A 26,578-nucleotide genomic window follows, 5' to 3' on the forward strand; every position below is an offset into this window, starting at 1 on the left:
TGCAGTGATAACAATTTTCAACTGACTGTCTTTAAACACCAGATATAATACAACATAACTTGTGACTGAGGATTAGAAACATGCTTCAAGTTTCAATGATTCTTTGAGGAACTGTACTCTGAATTTTCAAAACATTCTACAAGCACATTCAGGTATTTTTTTTAACTAGTAAGGAAACCAACACAAATTTTTCTTACAAGCCAGTCGTATCAAACAGGGATTTTGTGAGTAGTCTATAAGATACCTTGATGGATTTCAACTGTAAATCAAGTTAAACAGCTTCTTTGAAAACAGTATTTCTACTTGGCTTCATTCCTATGTATATTTCATCATCCCCAATAAACTGATCATACCCCAGAATGCATTAACTTGGTCGTAATTTCTAAAGACTATCCGACAGGAATCCATTTGTCTTGATGGTTAACATGCTGTTAATGAAACTCCTGGACACCTCCCATAGGAGAGCTAATTTCAAAATTTACTTATATTTGTTCTCTGGTAATTTTGAAATTTGTAATTTCTTGCATACTTGTGAAAATAATTTCAAAGACTTTTGTAGAACTCCATACATTATCTCACTGGCCTTGCATAATTTTGGTTGTTGTAGCTAGTATGATAGTAGTATTCATGTAACAGTGGACTATGAAGATAAAACATAAAAGCACAAATGAATCTTAGAAACTTCAACAATATTTATGCCAAATCTCATGATGTATTATAATAAATTCAAAATTTATTAATACCTATAATGTAAAATTGTATTTATTTTTCTTTAAACATTCAAAGCCATAATATGTTGAACAAACAAATAAAATCACACCTGCAACTTCTTCGTGGCTTTTATTATATTAATATAATTGACCTATTAATTACGATCATTTAATATACAAATTTCTAATTTTTTGTGATAACCTTTTCATTCACAAGATTTGTGTCTTTCTACATTTTATGAGTTGGTAAGAGGAATAAGTTCCAAAATACCTAAGGAAAAATAGGTCAATAAAGAGAAGCTAAAGTAATAATATCATCATACCATAATGCTGGTTAGAATGTGAGAAAATAATGTTTTTAACTTTGGTTGTAACTACAAATAATACAACTACTTGGTTTTCTTAATATTACTGAAGAGGAAATCATTCCACAACGTATTCAACTTTTAATCATTTTGAAACTTACCATTTTAATATTTTAATATTGTTAATTGTTTTCAGCAATGGAATCATCAGTTAAATGTTAAGATCAGAAATGACAACTGTTTTCTGTGGAGTGCATGATGTGAACACTGATGAAAAGAAATTTTCGGTCAGCTAGTAAGTGAAAGAAGATAACATTTGAGACAGAAAACTGAATATGATTACTCCATGATGAAGTCTTGGTATAAGACTGAATGTGTCAATGTAGAATTTAGACATTAACAGTCTGAATAAAAAAAACAACTACATATTAATATTTGAGCTTATATTAAAACTGCTAGTGAATTAGACAGTACATTTATATCTTCTTTAAAAAAGATAAATCAAGCAAGCATTAAGTAAACATACCACAAACATTAATGTTATTCAAGGCCTCTTTGCCTCCTTTAAAATGTATCATTTGATAAACAATGAAATTTCCTTACAAAAAATATAACAGAATACCTCATTGCACATAATTCTCTCAAATAAAACATTTTAACAAATCAATCCCTCAAATTTACCAGATACTATTGGAAAAACTTCTACACATGTTTATAAGTTTTACAAATTATCAGCCTTGACACTATCAATTCTAAAGTCAACTGTTCCTTGCACCTTTAGGTAAATTAAATTATATGAAATAATATCAAAATGGAAGTTGTTGAAAAATGTCATTTCAGAAGAATATAGGTTTGCCGTGTTATTACTTTTTATCTTTATGACTGACCCTAAATACAAAGCAAAACTATAAAGTATTAAATAATATAACTGATTCACATACAGTTCTATTAGGAATGTCTGTATTTATGAGGATGAAAAACATTTCTTAAAATAAAGTTTAACACTTTTTAATTACATAACTTTAAAAAATATGAACTAAAATATTTTTAACTTCTGAAATGAGCAAAAAAAATCATTACCACTTGTTTTCTCCAACATTAAACTTTATCTTTTAAAATCTCATTTTACTGCTAACAAAACTTTAATGTACATTAACAATATTTGTTATACAATATTTCCAAATCCTTTTAGTAGTTTCAAAGTACTCAAAAAAGTGTCTTTAATTTTCTAACATACTAAAATACTGGGTACATATCCACATATATATTGTGTGTGTATATACATATGAACTGATTTAATACAAGAATGTTTCCTATAAAAAATATGCAAGCTTTTTAAACACAAGCTAATAGTACTTTTTAGTTGTTTTCTACTATCATCTATTTTCTACTTTCTATACATGATCTAGATATGAACTGGTAATCTAAGGTATTCACAAAATACCAACAAATACTTGTGATACTATTTCCACAACCTCAAAATAAAAATAATTCTTAATGCACATTAAAGTAACTACATATACTTTTGTTCACTTGGTAAAAACAATATAAGAACTTTTACTTTCCATTCCTAAGCCATCTCATCTTCTGAAACATTTTGGAACATTTTAGTCATGTAATGTTTTAAGTGAAAAAAACTTAGCAAAACAAGTTCACATAAAACATCTACTTTTTCAATACTTAAGAGAATTTATTAGGTATTGGCATACACTATCTGTAAAATATTTGAAATATATATATTAGATGTAATTTTTCACATCATTTTGTAAGTTAGATAAATTTACCACAAACTTTCCAATTTGGACTACCTCTTTCTGTATCAAAAATACTAGCTTAAATTTATAAAGCAAACATATAATCACACAAACACAAAAACTTTCCTTTTTAATATATTATTATATTAAAGTGAAATACTTTTTCATGATACACTGAGAAACAAGTGCCACTTCTTTTCTACATTTTTATTAAACAACAGGAGGTCTTTTAAGATGAAATACTGGATGACAAATTTAAACTTATTAAAAACCACTAACACTTTCAACAGTCACTACTGATAACAGAAAGATAAATTTCTTGGTAATATCTTATTTCATGTTTACCAACCATAAAAGAAAAACAGAAACTTTAATGTAGGTAATCTGCATATTTTGGTACAAGATGTAGGATTCTATCCAAAAGAATAATTTTTAATTTCTTATGATTTTGATGTACATTCCACTCATTCAATACCTTTGACACTCTCCTACCACTTCAAATTTTTTTATATATACAAAACACAAATATCAAAAGTTCTAATGTAGTAGACTGACCAGAAAATGTTAACTAAATTGGTAACTCAAATTTCACATTGAATGCTGCTGTTTTTGCTAGTCCAACAATTGTAGAAAGCTTTACAACCTGGGAGAAAAAAAAAAGAAAAACTTTTTATTCCTAATAGAATTAATAGTTTCTGAAATAATGAGAATTTATGTATTATATATGAAAGATAACTATACTAAAATATGAAACTTTAATTCTTTTGATATTTATTTTTACTTCCAAAAACTGTTGTTTAAGGCTATCTTTCACATATTAAAGGCTAGAAAATTAAAAAATAACCTTGCTACATTTACTTTTATACAATATAATATTCAAAGAACTTGTAAATATTGTAACTTCTAAAATGTTTAATTCCTTAATATAAATATTTTGGGGGTGGTGTTGGCATGTCTTCCCTAATTTTAGGTGAAACAAAATTTATTAAAAATTGCCTGTTCTATCTCTTGGTTTTTCAGATCTCTCTTTGTTTGTACTCTTACTGTTATTAATTTTGAAAGTTTGTTTGTTTGTTATTAAGCACAAAGCTACACAATGGGCTATTTGGGCTCTGCCTATCATGGATATCAAAACCCAGTTTCTCATGTTGTAAGTCCACAGACATACCACTGTGCAACTGGAGGGCAATTTTTTTAATTTTGAAAATACATTACATACATATAAATGCAAATACATATGTATGTGAGTTTCTAAAGCTTAAGTTATGAACAAATACAACAGTTCCCTTATATGTTTTATACAAAATGTACCTAAGAAGCTCAATAATCAATATTAAATAAAAAATAACATTCCACAAGGTAAGGAGCAACCTTAAATCTTTAAATCCAACATACTCATGACAAACATTTTTCTAACTATGTGTTTGAATCAGTAAAATCTACTTCAATACATACCATTTTTGCTGCCTCATCTAAATTATCACAGGCTAAAATTTTCAACTTGCTTGCAGCAATAAGGGCTTTAGCATCATCAACTTGGGTTCCTGAATAATTTTCAATAAATCTTATTCATTACTAAAAATCATTTAAGAATCAATGTTTTCATTAATTATCATCTTCACATTGTAGGCCTAACTATATAATACATACAAGAACTAATATAATAATCATATTTTTCCTATTTTACTTAAAATTGCACTACCATTCTAATAACAATGTTTATAAACAACAATTACAGTTGCTATTATAAAAAAACAAATATCATATTATTTTTAAAATTAAAAATAAAGATTTTCTCACATAATTAAACACAGTAAGTTAGTTATTATGAACATAACATTAATGAATTCTAAAATAATTCATATTTATATATACTCATTGTACTTGGAAAACAAATGGAACCAAAAAAGGAGATGGGTCACAATTAAAACAAAATAACTCAATAATCAAAGTAACTTTTAAAGACAGATTTCACCTTCAAGAGAAAGATCTAGAAATACAGTTTATGAAAAACATGATAGTCCTTAGACACTGAGTATATTTTATTAGCATATCTCTGTTTAGATGCACCCATACATTTCTTACCTTGTAGTCGACAAACAATAGGAATTTTCAGGTCTAACTTTTCAGCAGCCAAGATGATACCCTCAGCTATTACATCACATCTCATTATTCCACCAAATATGTTTACCAAAATTGCATGAACCTGGAAAATTAATATTTTGTAAAGTAAGTGGATCAATTCATAATTCCAAAACTTTCAAACACAAATTCAACAAGCTTATGACTTTTTTCAGGTTGTTTTTTAAACATAATTTTTGTAAAACTTGGAATATCTACTAATTACTCATGCTGGTTGAAACAAGTTAATTTTAATAGCTGAAACAAAAGGCAAGTTTAGCATCTTTAAGAAAGAAAAGAATTTAAAATAATTGATTGATAAATTCTTTAAAAAAATTTGAATATTGTGTCATTTGTTTGTAGTTACACACACAGTCATATAGGCTATCTGTGCTGTTCCCACCACAGGTATTGAAACTCAGTTTTTAGTGTTATAAACTTGTAGATATGCTACAGAGGGAGCTTGGATATTTTAACAATAATATTTCGAGAGTTGGGATAATAATTACAAAATATACAGTTTCTACTGAAAGTTCAAATACTGACTTTATTAATTAAATTATTTCTGTTTTGTATTACAATGGTAAAGGTTAGAGAAATTGCATAAAATTTAATGTATTTCAGTTTTCTGGCATTCAGAATTACCACTGAAGCAAATGCTTTAACGTGTCCATATTAGCAGCTAATGTTTTGAATATTAAGTTGATATTAAAAGTTTGAAATCAGGATAAATTGATATATGTACTTGGTAATTTCACCTGAATAGACTAAAAACTCAGGTCAAACATCCCTTAGGTTTAGTTGCAGCTATCTTAACTTTGAACTACTGACTAAAGGTATCCACTGCCACAATGACTCCGATTTACATAAACTGACTCTCACTCTTATAATACACCTATGATCAGAAATGTAGAGTATATACAGCAACACCACACTGTGAAAGCTGGAACTTTTTATTTTACAATGCATCATGCTAATTACTAGATAATGCCTACCTACCTAATTAAATACATTTCCCTTTTATTTGTATAAAACTATAGTTGGATCCGTTTGCAAAAACTAAGACTGGTAGGTTAAAATTCCAATATAACTATTGTTAAAATAATTTGTAACTACAGCTGTCTATGTATAGTTAGCTGGGTACCTTCCTGAACTGTCAATAATAAACAGAAACAAAGTCTAAATATAATATAAAACATTAGATTCAGTAATCCCTCACCAATGGTTGCTTCTTCTATTAATAATATGTTTTAAGAACTATGTTTTCTATTTACTTAGATGACATCAATGATAAGTTACACCACAGAGTGAAAGTTTAACTTAAGTCACACTGACTTCTGAAAGAACATAACATATCAGAATTTATCTGACTCACTTGTGTATCTGAAGTGATAAGTTTAAAAGCTTCTGTTACTTGTTCTGCTGTTGCTCCACCACCCACATCCAGAAAATTAGCAGGTGAACCACCATGGAGCTTGATTATATCCATGGTGGCCATAGCTAGACCAGCTCCATTCACTGTAAAAACAACATTCACTTCTTAAAAAGCTTACAAATTGTATTTAACTGAGAAACATCAGTAATATAAGGAAAAAAAACACAGCATAACTGACACATTTATTGGTTTAGACAAAAGTTAAATCTTTGAGGAAATTTACACACAAACAATACACCTAACCGATATGCTTCAATATAAAGTACAGTTTTCAATCTAAAGAACATTTATTACATTGTAGCCATTAAACAGACATAAAGAAACAGCAAAAATTTTCATCTTTCAGTCAGTTAAAGCATGTGTTTGGACAACAGCAAGAAAGTTTCATATTTCATTCAGCTACTTAGAATGATAATAGTTTGTATGAGATCTACAATGTAAGCTAAAAAGGACCTTCTTATGCAGGATTAACTCTCTTTCTGAGTTTCATGTTAAGATTAAAAATATTTTTCCTCATTTCAAAAATATCAAATTTACTTTGTGTAATTCCTAAAACCTCTTAAATACACTTCAAACATATGTTTTTCAGTAACACTTTATATTTTTTCAATTATTTTCTCTTCCCTATCTCAAAACAGGATCAGTCAATCTCACCAACCTCACAGAAAAAAAAAATCAAAATAAATCAACATTACTTTTTTCTAGAATGACTTCAAATTGCAACATGAAACTACATTCATTTATCCATGCCATTATAAGTTGTAAATCACTTGGAGCATGTGCAGCTTATGTTACACTAATAAAGATTTTATTTGTATAAAATCAAAATAAATCTACATTACTTTTTTCTAGAATGACTTCAAATTGCAACATGAAACTACATTCATTTTTCCATGCCATTATAAGTTGTAAATCACTTGGAGCATGTGCAGCTTATGTTACACTATCAAATTACATTATCCACAAGCTGCTTGCATGCATGTCTCATGAAATACTTTTATTACTACTTTTATATTTATAAAAATATTAGCTTAATTAACCTAAAAAGGTCCCTATTTTTACCTCTTAGTTACTTTTATAATAATAAAGAATATGAAAAACAAGAAATAAAGTACTCACCCATACTTATTTTTTTGTCTATTGCCAACTGCACTTAAGCCTTTTTTGTTTTTCAATACTAATGGTAATTATGGACTAAATAATTTTTATTTAATTAAATAATTCACCAAAAAGACAGGGTAATAACATGCAAAAAGCAGAAAATTTTCTCTAACAATTACAATTAATCTGGCTTTCTAACTGGGCAACAAGATATAAACTCATTCAGGCTAGATGTTATTTTTCCTGTGAGAGCAAAAGTTGAATTGTAAGTCAAGTTGACAGTTATCTATTCATAACACAATATGTCATTTGTTTTGTAAACATGACGATGACTGAAGAAGGTTGAAACGTTGTTCGCTCCTCTACGTAAATGATTTTCTCAACCCAAATGAGCTGTTTTTACATATTATATATGTCATTTGATAGATGAAAACCTTGACTTTTTATTGGTTATAGGTAATATATAATTAACTGTAAGAGAGAACTATTGACAAACCCTGAAATAGAGGTGACTGGTGGGCATGTCAGGAGAAATAAGATTTTCTATGTGATAGCTCTGTAACCAAATGAAATTAAAGGCTTTAAAGATAATGGTTCATTTGAGCAATAACAGTTTTACAGTGAACAATTTACAGGAAAGTCAGACAAGGAAACATTTGCGATTTTTTAAAATATTGCCTTATAAAATTAAGAACTTAAAACTTGTATATTATTGAGATATGGATTACTAGCTACAGTTTTATGCTATACTAACTGGTGTAACATAAACAAAAGTTTGTTTAAAATTTTTTTTAATGTAAGCCACTAAAACTTTGTAACATACACAGTGAATGATTCTCAGGAAGACAGAGTTAACAACCCAAATTAAAGAAACTCGTTACATTTAGTAACTTTACAAATGCTAGGTCTGTTTATTTTGCTTGTGCAACATTTTGAAATGCAACAAATGCACACTCTTCTGAACATTATCAATAAAAACAAAAAATGTTGAATTTGCAAATATAACAAGCAATATTTTTAGTAATATTTGATTTGACTTTATAAGCTCCTGAGAAACCACATCATACATTTCCTACAAAGTGAAATTACTTAGTCAACAAATTGCAAGCTACAAACCTAAGCAGCCTATGTCTCCATCAAGAGCAATGTAGTTCAAATTGTGGTCAGAAGCTTCTTTTTCTCGTGGATCCTCTTGAGACCAGTCCCTCTTCTGGAATAATTCTCTCTGTCTGAAGAAGGCATTGTCATCAAACCTGCACTTGGCATCAAGGCAATATACTGCATGATACAAACATTTTAATATTAGATTTCAAATATTTTATCATCAGGTTTATCTGCTCGTGGATGTTGTATGTTTTAATTTACAGAAAGGTAAAGCACATTTAATTATCAACACAACTGAAAAGTAAATTAGCACAAAACAGACCTCACATTAAAGTCATAATTTTCCTAAACTGAAAATGTACTTTCAAAAGGTACATACCTCCATTAGCTATTCCCATTCAGTGCTGCTCTCTATATGCAAACCTTTTCTTTATGCATGCCACAACTCTTCCATTCCCCCCAACTGGAATTGCATAATTCCTACATGTCTCTCATGCATTACATCCTCACTAGTAGGAGCATGACATGTTCATGTAACACACAACTTCCTTTACATTCCTCTACCCAAATATAATTTCAAAGATTAGCAAAACATGTCAGCACTGGAAAAATTGGGGTTGAGGTTAAGGATGGGAATTAGGAAAAATAGGAGGAAATAAGAGATGCTAAAGTATTTTGGAGAAAGAAACAATCCAGATAAAGGAGAAGAAAATGAAGGGTGATAAAGGGTATATGAAATATCAATGGCAAACAAATCTGTCCTATGACATCCACAAGTAAAGAATGAAATACTTTTTGTGGGAAAGATGAAACATGGAACATAAGGAGAATAAGGGAGCATAGGACCACACTAATATCCCAATCTTGAAGAGCAGGACGGTTGGGAGGGTGACATATCTGGAAGGAACACATGAGCATGGTAAAAAGAGGGTAAGTAAAAACCCTACAATACTTGGAAAAACATAAGGTCACCTGATATCCAGAAAGTGAGGAGACCAAAGATCCATGAACAAAGAGTCAGGTGATAAATTCTGCCACATAAGTCACAGTAGGCTTGTCAGTGGGAAAACTCTTGGTAGTAGACCAACTGTGTAATACTTTTAATTTCCATTGATATACCTCCAAAAAGATAGAACTAGCTAACAAGGAAGTGATACATTATATAGAACTGGATAATGTTGTCAAGGACCAAACAAAACCCAGGTGTGAAAACAGAGAATGTGAAGGTTGGGATGTAGGACCTGGAATTGAGATTGAAGAAAGCAGGAAGAAAGTAAAAGAGGGTCAAGAAGAGAGAGTAACAGTCATTGTAACTTTAGAAACCACAACTGGGCTGTACAATAGGGAGTAATCAGGAGGACTCAACAAAGAGTGAAGTGAACAAGATAAATACCCAATGAAGTAGCTGGATGGGGAAGTACACAAAAGAATACTTATGCCACCAGTCCTGGCTGAAGGCATCTACTGCCACAGTCTTTGAATGAGGTACAGGGAACCAAACGATATGTTACTTGGTGATGAGGCCCATAGCAGAAGCATACATGTGGGGAGGACATCACTGATGGCAAAGACAACTGAAAACAAGGGGATCTAATGCCCAGATAGGATGCAAGAGACAATCCATGACCAGACTGAAAGCACCCAGCATAACATGCAAAAAGGCAAATATGATGTGCTCAGGCCCAGTATATCTAATGTTTGAAAACACAGATTTGTGGACCAGGTACAAACTTGGTGGTTGATATGTGCCATCACCACAAAATTGTTTGAATGAGCCATCACCAGACAATGTCAGGTGAGAAGAAGACATATGTCTAGAAGTTCAAGAACACTGATATGAAAAGAGCTTTCATCTGTAGTTCCACAACCCAAAGCTTCCTGGTGATTAACCCATGCCCCATTCCTGAAGTGATATGTCCATTAAAAGGAAGAAGGGGTACACCACCAACATATGGGCTTTCTCTAACCACAAATGCAAAATGTCTCACAGGAAAGGAGCAAGGGAAATAGGGATGAAAAGAGGATCCATCCATTTATGAAGCATTACTGAAGAGATATCATATGGGTATAAAGGAGAAGAATCAGTGATGTCATAGAAGGCCACATCCTCAAAAGCCAAGAGGGCATGGTGAACCAAAGGCTTCATTGAACAAAGTAATAAAGGAGAAGGCAATATCAAACTTATATTTGTGTAAAAAAAAGACCCCAAACTGAACAAAATATTAAGTGGGCCTGAAGAAAGACTTCTCCAAATAATCAACCAGCTCACCAGAGAAAGTAGCTTCCAAGTATGATAGGCTGATTCCTGTTTGGAATGAGCTAGAAAAAGTTAGTAATCCATGTAATAATGCAATTGCAGTCCCATAGCATAGAGATGACTGTAAAAGCCCAGACTATTTGACAAAACACCTAAGGTGCTAAGGCAAGTCAGCAAAAGAGGGCCCAAAATTGGTAAACCACCCACAGAAGGATAAACCAAATGTAAGTACAAGACTGAGGTGATATTGGTATATGTATAGGTAAGCACTGAAGACATAGTTTTGTCTTCAACAGTCATGGAGAAAATGCCCATATTAAGGTGAGTAAAGACTCGATAAGAAAAAATGCTGGTCACTTGTGGCCAAAGTGATAATGTTAATTTTGGAATTCAATGGGAGAAAAGGTTCACCAGAGTTTAATGTAGAAATAAAGCAACCAGAATTAACTGATAAATATTACTATAGGAGCTGGCTTGAATGAAAGTAAATTAAATAAAAAATAACCATTTTGTGAGGAAATCAAACATGAAGCATTAAGAACACAAAAGAGATGTCTGAACTAAAACAATGCCAAACAAGAAGATATAGTTCAATAGAGGGGTATAAAGAGAGTCAAATGCATCATATCAGCATGACATGCTCCTATTGGTGAGGATGTGATGCACAAATATTTGAATGGGTTTGGTTTGTTTTGAATTTTGTGCAAAGCTACACGAGGGCTACCTGCACTAGCCGTCCCTAATTTAGCAGTGTATGGCTGGAGAAAAGGCAGCTAGTCATCACCACCCACTGCCAACTCTTTTTATCAATGAATTGTGGGATTGACCATCACATTATAACTCCCCCACAGATGAAATGGCAAGCATGTTTGGTGTGATGGGGATATTTACATGGGAAATACATTAGAATCTTGCAAATTCCAGTAAAGAATAGTGAAAAGCTTGTGGCGTGTTTTTGTGTTTTTTTCTCATAGCAAAGCCACATCAGACTATCTGCTGAGCCCACCGAGAGGAATCGAACCCCTGATTTTAGCATTGTAAATCCGAAGACATACCGCTGTACTAGCGGGGGGTGAAAAGCTTGTGGCATATGCAAAGAAAGGTTTGGATACAGAGTGCAGCACTGAACTGGAATAGCTAATCTTGTGCAAAGGGGTAATCACTATATTAAAATTTCAGTATTCACTCTAATTTTATTACCTCTTTCTGCAAATAAAGCAGTATCACTAATACTCCTTTTTATTTTTTTATTATTTTTTTTCCAAAATAAAAATAAGTAAAGAACTCATAAAATTTTGCAAACTTACTAAAAGTACTTAGTTTTGGCTTTAAAATTCATATAAATTGCATTTCTGTAATTTTTAGGTTATAAAATGTTCATAGTTTTGTCATCAGACAAATATTGAAATATTGCCGTTTGTATGAGAAATTCAGTTTTTTTTTGTTCTTTTACTGTTTATCAGGAAGTTGCATTTTTTTTAGAAACCTGTTAATCTCAAGTTGGTTGATATTCATTATTTACATGCTTTTATTTTGCTCACTGCAAGAGTTATTACTTCCAGCTTTGACTTACAAAAAAATATGGTAAAAATGACAAATTTCATCATTGTTCTAGACTCTTATTTTTCAAAATGCTGTCAGGCGAGATAACGTAATTTTGCCTAACAATATTCTTGACTGATATCAATTTATATGTAATGAATATAGTCTATTTCAAATAAATAGTTAATTATTTTACTTATATATTTAATAAATAAGAAATTGATTCTTTAGGATATTTTGCCATCACTTACTGCACTTACTAATTCTAACAAAGTTTATGTGACAGCTTTTTATTGAAGAAAAGTTGTAATTTAAAAAAAAAATCATTTTGAGAAATCTAAAGAATATCTAGAGAAACTACAAAAATTCCTTACCTATGCTTTGTTTATAAGCATTCTAAGCTTTCACAATTACAATTCTTTGTTCCAAAACTATTCAATCCAATCACATTTAAACATTGGCTAAAGTTGTTTTCAAAACTGAGCTTACTTAGTTACTGTTGATAACTGATGCTGCAACATCATAAAAGTATGAAAACAAAAAACTTGTAATTAACCACCAAAGGAAAAAAAATCACATAAGAAGCAAAAGTATCGATAATTATATTCCCAAAGGATGATAATTCCTTAGTAAATATAAACTTGTACTTTTGGGAATGCAAATAATTCTAAAAGCACACCTCATAAATGTATTGTTTACAGGAGAGACTCTTTAGCTCTGTAGGAAAGTTTTCTGAATTACACAAGTGTTACAAAATGAAAAATACCAATCTCAGAAAATTTTGAGTTAAATCTTTTTAAGTAGTTAGACTTATTTTACTTCAGGTTTAAAATTTGAAATGCAAGTATACACATAGTTCATGAAATGTTCTCACCAGTTATAACAGGATTAAACAATGATCAGGTGGCTGATAATCTTGTTCATGAATCAGAAATCCAATACAAATCAATTTTTACTTAACTTGAAAGTATAAATGCTGTTTGAAATGCCTTTTTAAGCTAAATTTTAAACATTCCTGGGCAACTTTTATAATTATTTTATCATGGCATTACAGTATAATAATACAGAAAAACCTTTTCTCTCATACAATTTTAGGCCTGGCATGGCCAAGCGCGTAAGGCATGCGACTCGTAATCCGAGGGTCGCGGGTTCACGCCCACGTCACGCTAAACATGCTCGCCCTTTCAGCCGTGGGGGTGTATAATGTGACGGTCAATCCCACTATTTGTTGGTAAAAGAGTAGCCCAAGAGTTGGTGGTGAGTGGTGATGACTAGCTGCCTTCCCTCTAGTCTTACACTGCTAAATTAGGGACGGCTAGCACAGATAGCCCTCAAGTAGCTTTGTGCGAAATTCCAAAACAAACAAACTCATACAATTTTATACAATACGAGAAAGCCAAAAACATTTAAATCTACTTCCAAGCTATCACATTTATCTTGCAATGATTGTCCTTTAGAATGTTTTACTGACAAATATGTATTTCTTTGGTTAGTCTATTTCAGATATATACATACAAGTAAAATGAAAAGCTAATCATGATTATTTAAAAAATCATGTTCATGAAGCAGATATTCAACAATTACACACTCATTTTGTACAATTTAAATGTTTGGTACTATAGAATATATATAAATATACATTTTAGTCAGAATACTGAGTTGGTAAGGAAATATTAAAAATAGCTAAGAAAACTTATTATAACGTGGCAAACTTAATAAAGTATTTAAAATTAGTTCTTAAGCAACATTTGTGAGTGTGGCCAGAAGAGGATATCTTCTATAATTTGGTACACTAAAACAATGACTCTACTTTAAAACACATCCAAATATTACAAATTGATGCTTCAATGTATATTAATAATGATGCATTTATAGTTTACTGTAAACTGACTTATGATACCTAATAGTTCAAGTTAGTTTATTACATAAAATTGGTTTTACTGTATCTAATTAATTATCTGTTCTGATCTACTTATTTTTTATCATAATTTCTTAGTACAAAATAATTTATCTGAACATTTTTAATGCAAATAACATCTACATCAATCAGTCTTAGATACCAGTAAAATTATTCATAATTTAAACTTTAATACAACCAGAGTAATTCAATAATATCTCACTTTTTGGGAGGAGCAACAGAAAATTAATTTGTCTTTTTTACTACTTTGTAGTGTAAACTAAGAAAATCCAGTCATTTTTTAAATTTTAAATTGGAAAATAAAGGTTTTTTTGTAATTTATTTACTTTTTATATCAGCTACCATTTAAAGGTTTTACAGATATACTTCACTCCATTTACATGTATTTTCCTGCTACTACATATTATGTTTATCATAAATTATTTACCATTTACATATAGTTTTAAAACAAAAAATAAAATTTTTATAACTCTTGTCACTGAAGGTAATTTCAATAGTTGCTCAACACTTTCAGCAAAAGAAATGTATAGGTATAAAATACTTTTACTTATTAATAAAATATTTTTACTTATACAACACATCCTTGGAGTTCAACATATTGCTCAATTAAATGCTGCTCTAAAGATACCTTTCCCTGAAGCTTCTTCAATTAATGGGTTGATTTCTATCATAACTCCATCATAAGTGATAAATACATCATACAGTTTCGCCATCATTTCTGCTGCCTACAAATACATTAAAACAAGATAAAATTATGTCTTACATTCGATCGTAGAAACGAAAAACATGTTTTCTTCTAAGACAAATGAGTGAACTTTTTATAAATACAAAGAAGAAAATCCCACAATTATGTTGGCTATAACAAAACTAAATAATTCTGTGCTTACTAATAACATGGTAAACAATAAATATTAAATTCATTTTGATTGTCAGAAATGTATACTGTTTCATTCCATTCTTTAGATCAGGCAGGTGTAAATATCTAAGTAATAAAATATTAGTTCTCATCATTGTAATTAACCTCTTCTATTCAGTTTACTAAAGCTTATAGGCACAACTTTCTCTTTATCTTACTGGATATTTATACTTTAATGAAGAAATAGACATGCTTTCACCCTTGTCAGTTTGTGTTATGTTCTTTCAGTAGCTGTTTGTGTTTCATGTACTAATCACTATTTGATGTTGAGGTTATTGTGGAAAATCAAGAATGATCATGTGATAAAAGCAAACATAAGGCTAAAGAGGTTTAATCTCGGGAGTTCCTTTTGTATATTGTGAGCAGACAATGAGTATGGTTTGTGCAGATCCCCAATTTTAAATAAACCAGGCTAATGGTCACTAGTATTTCCATGAGGTTAGCTAAGAAACATTAAAACTGTACTTGGTGAACTAATGAAGCAAGTACAAGAACTAACAAATGAAAGCAAGAACAACTGTAATAATATGTCAACAATACTATATATCTACTACATCCAGTGCCAACAAGGCCTTTTGCCCAATATAAGGACTCATCAGGCAGGCTGAGATAGAAGGATGTAATAAATGTTCAAAATGTTACTTATACCATATGTTACTTGAAAAATTTCAACATGTTAGAAGACGTCATGGAAGCCTGTAAGACCTGGTGGAGAAGTTAGGATTTTTTGCAAAACAATATATGTTGAAATAAATTTTTAAGAGAAAGGAGTTTTTTTATATTTCCACTAAAACACTAACTTTAGTAATTCCATAAAAAAATAAACTAAAAGAAACTAACATTTCCAATCCAAACCTGATATTTCCACATTTGAAAACAAAAGCAAAACACATTTTTTTTTTCATAGGTTGCTTTGCCTTTGGAAAATATTAATACTCTCCTTGTCTATGAGTTAAAATAAGTTACTGGTTTTCTGACAGTAAATAACAAAAGAACATGCAATACTACTTCACATCACACTATTTATCTATGTTTTACAGTTATAATAAACTATTACCAAGCAAAGTTACAGGCTAAATGTTACATAGTTTTATACACTTATACATAACAAACAAAAGAAAAACTTGCCCTCAATTTACTACTGTAAATTAAATTTTCAACTGTTAGAAATTGCAAATAAGACTCACTTCCTCAACATTTTGTGATGAAACCCAAGTCTTTCTGCAACTCTCACACACTGCTGTTTCTGTAAACCTTGAACTATGTCAACTGGTTCTTTAATTATGGCTTCAGGGTTCTCTTTAGCTACTTCTTCAATGTTAACTCCTCCTTGGGAGCTTGCCACTATTACTGGACCCTTAGAAACAAATTCATATTGTTGCTAGAAAATATTTACTTGTTGCTTCCGTTTAACTAATATTTCAATCAATTACAAGTATGTTTTATTTATCAAGCACTAAAAAAACTCTCCTTTAGTATTTCAAACCCACAAAACAAGTATTAGATTGCTTGTTGTCAAACACAAAGCTACATAATGGGGTATATATGCAGTACTCTTGAGTACTGAGACACAATTTACAGTGTTATACATCCTTAAACTTACCACTAAGCCAACATGGTAGCACAAAAATTAATAATCTACCATTCTATTCACACAGTTATGAAAACTTATTTTTAAAACTGTACAATTCTTATACATCAAAACACTTGAAAGTTTCAGGGGAGAAGGAATTTCTTTAAAGCATGGCTTACACTATAAGCTCTTTCCATGGTAATAGCAAAATAATACTCCCTTCTTGCATACAAGCGTTCAGAGATCATAACTTCATGACACCGCGTGTCCTTTGTCACCAGTCTGTTTAGTGCGTAACTGATGCCCCAACATGCGTGAAGCTACATTTTTTACTTCTTCTGGCCTAATTCAATGAAATAATTATTAACATTAACTTGTCAAAAAAATAAAATTTTCTTATTGTTCTTATTAGTTCAGAAAGAATTACTTTTGAATTTTACAAATAACAGATAAAATGAATTAAAAACATTTCAGATATTTCTATCATTCCATATTTCAAAGTATCATAACATTGTTTCCCAATAAGAATAATAGTGAAATACTATGTATACAAGTATTTGAAAAACCATTATACACTGCTGGCTAAAATCTTAAGGCCAATTAATATAAAGAAAAATTTGCTTTTTGCATTGTTAGACTCAACCACTTATTTGAGTAGAGCTTCGAAAAATGAAAATAAGAAAAGGGAAAATAAAAAAAAAAAACCTTTAGCATTTAATAGGGAAAATGTGAACACTATGAAATTAGCCTAAATACTAGCTTGTCAAAAGTTTAAGACCATACTGAAATGAAGCATTAATCGGTAAACACATAACAAAATTTAGTCATTTGTGTTCAAGCATTAGCGTTGTCAACATCACAGAATGCAGCTCAAGAACAATAAGAAGGCATCTACGAGAGAAAGGTTTTAAAAACTGTAAACATCTTCAAAGACCATGCCTCCTTCCACACTGCGAAACAGCTCGTTTAAACTTTGCTGCGAAGCACCAAACATTGGATGTAGAAAATTGGAAAAAGGTTTTGTTCTCTGATGAGAAAAATTTAACCTGGATGGTCCAGATGGCTTCCAGCGTTACTGTACGATAAGCTTAGTTAAACTTTGCTGAGAAGCACCCAAACATGGAACGTAGAAAAGTGGAAGCACTTTCATGTTCAAAATGAAAATCATCTTGCATGTGAACAATTAAGAGTGAGTGCAAAAGCAAAATTAACAGTTTTATTTTTCTGAAACTACATACTTTTTAGAAAGATTCTTGTCAAATATCAAATGAGTTCATCCACTAATTTTATTTTTGAAATGAAATGTAAAGATAGCAATGTTAAGCCCCTGCATTGTAAGGAACCAGTATTTATAGAATTAATAAATTAATATTTCAAAGTAAAAAAATAAAGAAAATTGCATATTTGTTTCCAGACAAACAAAAATATTAATTGTCTGCTTCTCTTCAGTGTATATACAGTATTTCAGAAACAGAGATATAGAAATAATTTTTATAGTGATAATACTTCATTATTTTGTGATAAGGAACAGCCATAATAAATACTTATTGGTAATAAATTATTTCTAATTAAGAGGATCAGAAAGAAACCCAAAATTTCTATTACATACTACCAATATGGTTTTAATAAAAATGTAACAAGTCTAATATTCTGTATACAAAATATCTGAAACAAATAAAATCACAAAACTTACGAAAAAACTAGATGAACTCCTCCTTTCAAACCACTATCAAATATCCCTTTTCCCCGTCCACCAGCAAGTACTTGTGCCTTGATAACATAATCTGTGCAAGCTACCAAAATATTTCACATAGTACTGTATTATACTTTTATAGAAATTAATAAACTATAATGCAATTATAAAATTAAATCATGAATACAAACAGTCTTTCTTACACGTAAATCTTGTATGTTTTTACATGCATGTTAGATTGACTTAAAAATGTTAATAGCTGTAAATACTAAATTTGCATTTAGTCTCTATATGTATACTGTTAAGGACTGTGAGGATTAAATTATGAGTAGGTCACTAGAGATATTATGCTAGGCTTTGATTAGTATGTAATGATGAACATATTGGCTGGTTGAACTTGTAGGACCAGTTCCATGGGAGAAGAGAGCTTTCTGGAGTGGCTGGTTTACATTCAAATAGAGCAGGGTCTAACTGGTTTATAAGGACTATTAATTCAGTTGTAATGGAAGTTTAAAACTATGACTAAATAGTAGTGAGGGTCAGGATAAACTAAATGCAAAAACTTAGATGCAGACAAAAGTTTAGCATAAAAAATGAGTACAGAAATAATTCTAAAAATAGTCTCAATTGTCACTATTATAATGTTTGAAGTATAAGAAATAAAACAGATAACTTTAAAACACTGGAGGGAATAGAGGATTTTGATATAATGGGAATAACTGATACATGATTAAATATAGATGATTTTGATGAAAGTTATTTGAAAAACAGTATTATATGATACTTCATACTGATAGAGAAAAATCCTTACATGAACGAGACATGATTAAAAAAATCCTTATCTGCTTTACTCATGAAGTCCATGAGATATATACAGATACACCACCAGAAAAACATCCGGTAGTCTTATAGAAACACCAGACTTCTACAGTAAACATTAGAAAGAAGTAAAGTAAGTGTTGATATAAAACAATTCAACATACACAACCAGGCAATACCTGCCACCAGCTGGACACAGGAACACAAAGGAAAACAACTATTTCTGAAATGCTTAGGTGAAACCAAAATATCAATTTACCAAAGTTAAAGGCAAACAGAGGGGATCTGACTGAGGTGTTCAGGATAGCAAAAAGAATTAACAATGTTGATGCATACCTTTTTTTCATACTTAGCAATGAAAATATAAGAACTACGGAACAAAAGTATAAATTTCCTCAATTTAGGTGTCATCTTTAGCCAAGACAGTTTTAGTTTTTGAACCGAGTGGATGGCCATTGAAATGGTTTACCTTTGGGTGTTATAGAGGCAGTAAATACGAGTGAGTTTCAAATTTCTGTTAACTGTTTCTTTGATTTAAAGGACAGGACAATCAAAACAGATTAATAGGGTCTTTATTTTCTCTAAACATTATTCTTTCTGTTGTCTTATACATATATTTTGGTTTTACCACTTAGAAATAACATTATAATTAAATCTGCTCATCATTTAATCACACTTCCCACATAAGAACTCACAAGAGAGAAAAATCAATGAATGTCACACTCACAGTAATACAACTACATACAACATTTAAAAAATTAGCAAACCTAGTTCTGTAGCAACATCCTCTGCTTTCTCAGGAGTGTCAGCTACTCCAAACTTAGGAACTTTAACTCCATTGTCTCGTAAAATACTCATGCTAATGTGCTCATGTAGATTGAGGTTGCGTTGCTGCTGAAATGTTCCACATACTGCAGTTGTATTCTTGAGCTAAATTTCAAAGCAATAAAAAGTTATATAAAAGTGTAATAAATAATGCATAGTTATCACACAACTGCATTCTTTTGTAAAAGCATAAACTATTACAACTTTGTGCTAAATTTCTGTTATGTTTAATTATGTAAAGAAACCTATAGATTGAAAAATTCAATAAAACATACAAATACAAAACTATAATCAAACCACTTTTGAAAGGTAGACTTTACTTCACCTAGAGTGAACTTGAAAGGAGAAGAAAAAAATTAAGGTCAGGTTTTGGTGATCAGATATCAATTGTTGTCAGTGCATTAAATGCCTAAACAAACACCTATGTGAACTCTTTATAAAATATATTTCTTTGTTGGTAGAGTATTCTTAATGGAACTATAAAGTGCTATCCACTTGACTGATATTTTCCCTAATAGAAACTGAATCAAATAAATGTCTTGAAGAGGCTATCAAAATTTTAGTCTTCTGTGCTAGGTTTACTGAGTATTAGGTTGATGCAGAATTCTTTTATCTTTCTCTTATTCAGGTCTGACTCGTATCCTATTATCTTACTATTATTCCAATTTATTATAAATCTTATTTTTACAGACATGATGGGCTATTTCACACAGATCAGTGTTGTCAAGTTTTGTACATCTCTCTCCAAATTCTAACTTTCATTGACCTTTTTTTGTTTTGTTTATTGGAACCCACATTTATGTGATGCTTTTTTCTCTCCTTGGATCTTTAGATGTTTGTGATACTCTAACTGCAATCATGTTTTATTGACTTCTGAATACTGTTTGCTTATCTTCTGGCATATGGTTGTTTATCTTTATCTTCCTTTCTGATTATTGTTGATGTTTATCATCATTTTCTTCTTCATCAAGTGTTCTGGTTGGCTATCTGGATTGTAGTGAAGTGTTTTACTTCCTCCTCATCATTTTCAGCATTACAAATTTTGTTCATTTTGTAAACTAGACAGTTTGTGATGCCTATCTTTACACTGTAAGAGTAGTTTTATTTTAAAGTCAAAGTACTTACTTCTACCTACAGGTTTTATGTAAACTGTAATCATCAGATCAAAGAATTAAACTTTTCTATTTCCATAAATTCTGGAAACTACAATGTTCTCAGTTTGCCCCTCTCCATTAGCAGATCTTTTAAAGTTAATTGGATTAGGACTTGGTGAGTCTCTTAGAGCTAAACGGCCCCTGTGCATTGCACAGCCTACACACCCCAGATGGTTACCACTGTTTGTGTTATTTTTAAAATCTATGTAAAGTGGGCTGAACAATACTCTTAACCCTACTAAAATGAGTAAACATGTTTCATTTTCCTTCTCAACACAAACATAAACTTTTCCCAAAAAAAGCATGAGTTGTTAGTCTGTTTTCTGATTCTCCAGAAGATGTCAGTTATAACACTTTTTCCAATAAAGAATTGAGCTGAAACTTTGTTAGGGTGCTGTTACCAGATTTTAGTTTAGAAACTAGCCAATATGATACATACGCTGTTTAGAGAAAAAAGTCAAGAAAAGATTGAAAAAATTATAAGCCAATTAAGTCTAACTTCCATTGTTGGTAAACTAAATTGGAATGCAATTGTCAGAATCACTTTTATGAGAAAACATTGCAGTCAACAATAGATTATTTAGTCCCTGTACATTAATCCCTCAGAAAACAGAAAGTTAAATCCACATCTTATTATTATGGAAATCAACTGTTGTCTTTTTTAAACTCGTAAGGTTCCAACCTCCACTGCAGCTAATGTCAACTCATTCAACTACTCATTTATCCTGTTAGAAGAAGAATTTCTTAGATGAAGCCTAGCCTGCCCTTTCTAAATCTTATATCTGTGTTTTTTATAGGAAGGATTGAGAAAAAACATTTTCAGTACAGCTTTAGACAAAAAAATTTCTTATCTAACTAATTTGCTGAAAATTTTTAAGATATCTTGTTTATTTGGATGTTGTTTACAGTTATCTAGACACACCAGTAATATAAATTTCAATAACAACCTCACAGAGCTGTTTCAGAGCCCTTCTAAGTTCTTTTTCTCATAATAAAATGTCCAGTGATCTTAATCTGTTCACTTATGACAACCTTTCCATCCCAGCTACAATCCTAGCATCCCTCCTTTACACCACAACAATTAAAGGTCCTTTTTAGGTTATAAGTCCAAGACTAAACACAATATTCTAAACTGGTTGAATGAGAGAGAAAAATAATCTTTTAAATAATGTCCAATCAAAGCAGACCCTTATTACAAGTGCAGTGCTTCAGAGTTCAGTTCTTGTGCCTTAGTTTTTACTAATTTACATGAATGATATTAGTGTGGACATATTCAGTAGTTTAGTAAAAGTTACTGATAATATTAAATTCTTGGATATTTCTAGTTGTAATGATGATGCTGAGTGACTACAGAATGACTTAAATCAGTTGGTAAGTTGGACACATGTCTGGCAAATGACCTTTAATTATATTTAGAGCAAAGCAGTGTATATTGGTTATCATAATTTGAATTACAGATTTGATATGCACATGAACCCACTTAATAGAATGACTCAAGAAAAGGAACTTTGTTTAGGTAGATTTGTCACTCAAGTCACCAAGGTAGTGCTCTATTGATAGAAGTAAAGCTAATAGAAAATTATTACAAGTCAAAAAAGATAATTATCCTTCCAAATCACGAGTTAGAACTTATTTGAAAACTATGTATAATTTTTGTCTCCTTATCTTAAAAAACAAATAGAAAATGAATTATTAGAAATGGTTCAGAGAACAGTTATGAGTATAATTCCAAGGATGAAAGCTTTATCTAATAGTGTTTTTTGAGCAAGAAAATACAAACAGATCTTACTGAATTTTATAAGATTATCATGTACTCTGAAGACAACAGAACAAAAATACATCCACTTAAGATTAGTAAAACAGACAAACTAATCTTAAATTAAAAAGTTTTAATTTACTATTGGGATGATTTTCTTATGAAATGATTTGCTATTAGAAGTAGTAGCGGACAGTATTATTGTGTCAGAAAGTTAAGATGAGCATTTTCTCAAAAAATAAAGGTTGGGATTGAATTTTTACTTTCACTCAAGGGCAAGTGTGAAACGGCAGCTTTGAAAGAACATACGGAGCCATGTTGTTTCCATTTACATTCCATTAGTAAAGTTTTCACAAGAATTTCATCTTTTAGATATATTCATTGAAAGATGGTTAGTTTACTGCTTTAACATCATCAACATTAATAGCCTTGTAAGCTACATTCATTTTAAGGAGGTATAAAAATACTGGTGTATTTGCAAGCCACTAACTACTTTGTTTACTTGACCCTTAAACAGCAGCCATCATTAATTACTGCTGCTACCTACAACATTCCCACCATTTAAAGGTTAATACAGAAATCTATGTCAATATAACTGATCTAAGATAATCATTAATCAAAGTGTGAACTTTTTTTTTTTGTAAAACAAAGGACCACTATAGTATCAACTAATAACAGAAACATTCTAAATAGTTCTAGTTCAAAATAATTCTATTTGTCACCAGAGTAAATTTCTCACCTCTGCAATTATTGAATCTCCCTTTAAAACAAATTAACTTTTGATGTTCCATTCTTATTCATAAATACAGACTTTTGCAAAAATTTGGTGTTACTAAGATGCATACTTAGTGAAAAATTATAAGACTTGAATGCAGTAATCAAATAAAATCAACCACCAAAATTTCTCTAATACTTTTAAATATTTAAGAAGTTTTGAACAATGTTTCAATTGTGGGCAATTGCTCTACATTTCTCTTTACATAAATTGAATTATCAGTTTTTATTTCATGTCTTGCATTTTCTAATCATTTTTTAAAAATTGTTAGTATATTGTATTTGACTGAAAAATTTTGTTTGTCAATAGTTTTATTGAAATATAACCATTTCTTTCTAATGACATGCCAATTTTATGCAACAAGGTGCAATTTTTTTTGTATAAATGTTTAACTTCTCATCTTGAAATATACCATCAATAATTGCCAAATTAACACCTAATTATATTCTCACTTTGATACAAACTTTCAAGATCTCTTGAAAAAAATAGTAATAAAAATAAATAAAAAGATAGACTATGTAAAAAATATTTGGGTGAAATATTGTCTGTATCCCCTACTTTTAATTTACTAATTTCTACTTTTAGTACTACAAGCTTCCATAACATTTTATGATGTCCATATTTGTCATCACGAGCTAATCTAGTTCGTAGCATAAAACTATTATCATACTCTTCGCCCATATCATCACACAATCTCGATTACGTAGTTTGTTGGTGTACAATTAGAATACGATTCTTTATATACAAAAACGGCTCGTTTGGGTTGAGAAAATATTTTACATACGTTGTTCGCTCTTCTATGTAAAATATTTTCTCAACCCAAACGAGCCGTTTTTGCATATAAATTTCTAAACAAGTGGGTTTCTCGACATCACTGATTAGAATACGATTCTGTTGTTCCAAAAGTGAGATGGATTATCAACCTTTAATCAAAAACTGTAGCTTTATAGCTTTACACGATGCTAAGAGACGACGCCTAGTTGTAAAATTAAAAATTAGTTAATCCTAACTAGCAAACTGCAGTGTAGAGCTAGGACTTAGAACTTGTAGTAATAAGAGTGCAGACTCTATATTACAGTATATGATAATAATATTATTTTCATATGATTATGAGACAAGTTCGGTTGTTGTAGTTAGCATTATGACTTATTGGTTTATTTAAATTATTTCACTTACACATACCTATCGTCGTATCGTTGATCTCATAATTATCTCGAAACTCAAATATTTTAAATACATAAAAATAGCCTACCAAAGAACCATTTCTGAAGACTATTTTTTCTGCACAGCTCAACGTCCTACTTAGCAAAGACGCCATTTTCTTTAAGCCTCCAAACTGAAGCTGGGATCTACGCTAAAATATGATTTCCGTTTCCGGAAAGCAGCATGTTGGTATTTTGGCACTACGCACCCTGGTCTATGCGAGTAGCTACACGTTGTGGTTATCAGAAGATTCATGGAAAGTTGTATGCTAATCCACTATCTAGAGCGCATTTATCATTTTGAGACTCATACTATTTCTCAAATAATAATAATAAAAACGGTATTGGAATCGCACCATCTAAAAGAGGGCTTTCTCGGTGGAATCATAGTCTTACATATATATTCCTAGTTTTATAAATTACATCATTAGGTGTATATATTACTATAATCCAAATGTGAAATTCTCGAGATATATACAAAAGATTTACCATTTACTCACTCGCTTAAATTCTGCAAGCCTGGCCAAGCGATTAAGGCACTCGACTCCTAGTCCAAGGGGCGCGAGTTCGAATTCCTGTCACACCAAAAATGCTCGCCCTTTCAGGTGTGGGGTCATTATAATGTATCAATCAATACCACTATTCGTTGGTAAAAGAGTAGCCCAAGAACTGGCTGTGGATGGTGAAGAGCAGGTATTTTCTCTCTAGTCTAGCACTGCTAAAGGGCAGTAGATCTCATGTAATTTTGCACGAAATTCAAAATAAACAAACATTAAGTTGTAAGTCCCACAGATAAAGAGAAAACTGACAGGAAACGATTTTCAGAGAATAAAATATACACAAACGCTTAATATAAACAGGCTGGGCTTATTTGTTTAGCACAAAACAGCAAAAGCACAGTTTCTATCTCAATACTACAAAACGTACTGATTTAACGTTCAATATATTTCAGCACTTAACCACATAAGTCTGGTTTACGTTCAGTTTTACTGTAGCAGGAGAAAAGATACTCAGATGACGAGAAAGCTGAAAGAAAATTTTTTGCAGAAAATAAAACGTACACAGACCAATGAAATAGACAAATTGGGCCTAACTGTTTAGCACAAAACAACAAAAACACAGTCGTTATTGTTATGTCATAAAACGTGCTGATTTTAACACTCAATGTATTTCATCACTTAAGCATTTAAGTCTGTCTTACTTTCAAGTTAACTGAGCAGGAATAAAGAAGCTTGTATTAACCACGGACTGGTACAACTCTGAAATACCACACTAACTTTGTATATATACATATATATACAGAAACAGAAAGAGAGAGGGAGTCAAGTGAAACATAACCTTAAATCAATTAATATTCTTCAATGTTAAGCTACCTATGTTTCAGTTCATACCTTTTTGATACTGTTGGTCGTAAAAACTGGTAATATAACCCTTTCATAGTCAACATAACATATTATTAAAAGATAACAAAGGACTCTGAGGGCCATCTGGGCTGTCCTAACCACTAAACTGAACCCTTATACAAGGTACAAGCAAACAAAAAATAACTCAGTCAGGCCTTATCATTCAAATACTTATACAATTTTCTCCTTAAACTTCCTTACATTAACTGCATCTA

General features: G+C 30.8%; 1 pseudogene across 1 annotated transcript; it reads right to left on the reverse strand.

Annotated features, from left to right (window-relative positions):
• Nucleotides 1–825: 825 nt before the first annotated feature.
• Nucleotides 826–25,169, reverse strand: LOC143240226 (succinate--CoA ligase [ADP-forming] subunit beta, mitochondrial-like; annotated as a pseudogene). The gene is made up of 11 exons (XR_013021642.1): nt 25,011–25,169; nt 20,016–20,178; nt 18,430–18,529; nt 16,916–17,079; nt 16,347–16,520; nt 14,876–14,972; nt 8,543–8,704; nt 6,266–6,408; nt 4,855–4,975; nt 4,225–4,313; nt 826–3,412 (listed from the first exon to the last, which is right to left on the reverse strand). The product of XR_013021642.1 is annotated as a succinate--CoA ligase [ADP-forming] subunit beta, mitochondrial-like (transcript).
• Nucleotides 25,170–26,578: the final 1,409 nt, after the last annotated feature.

The sequence above is a fragment of the Tachypleus tridentatus genome, chromosome 2 (assembly GCF_004210375.1).
Source record: "Tachypleus tridentatus isolate NWPU-2018 chromosome 2, ASM421037v1, whole genome shotgun sequence".
NCBI classification, from domain to species: domain Eukaryota; kingdom Metazoa; phylum Arthropoda; class Merostomata; order Xiphosura; family Limulidae; genus Tachypleus; species Tachypleus tridentatus.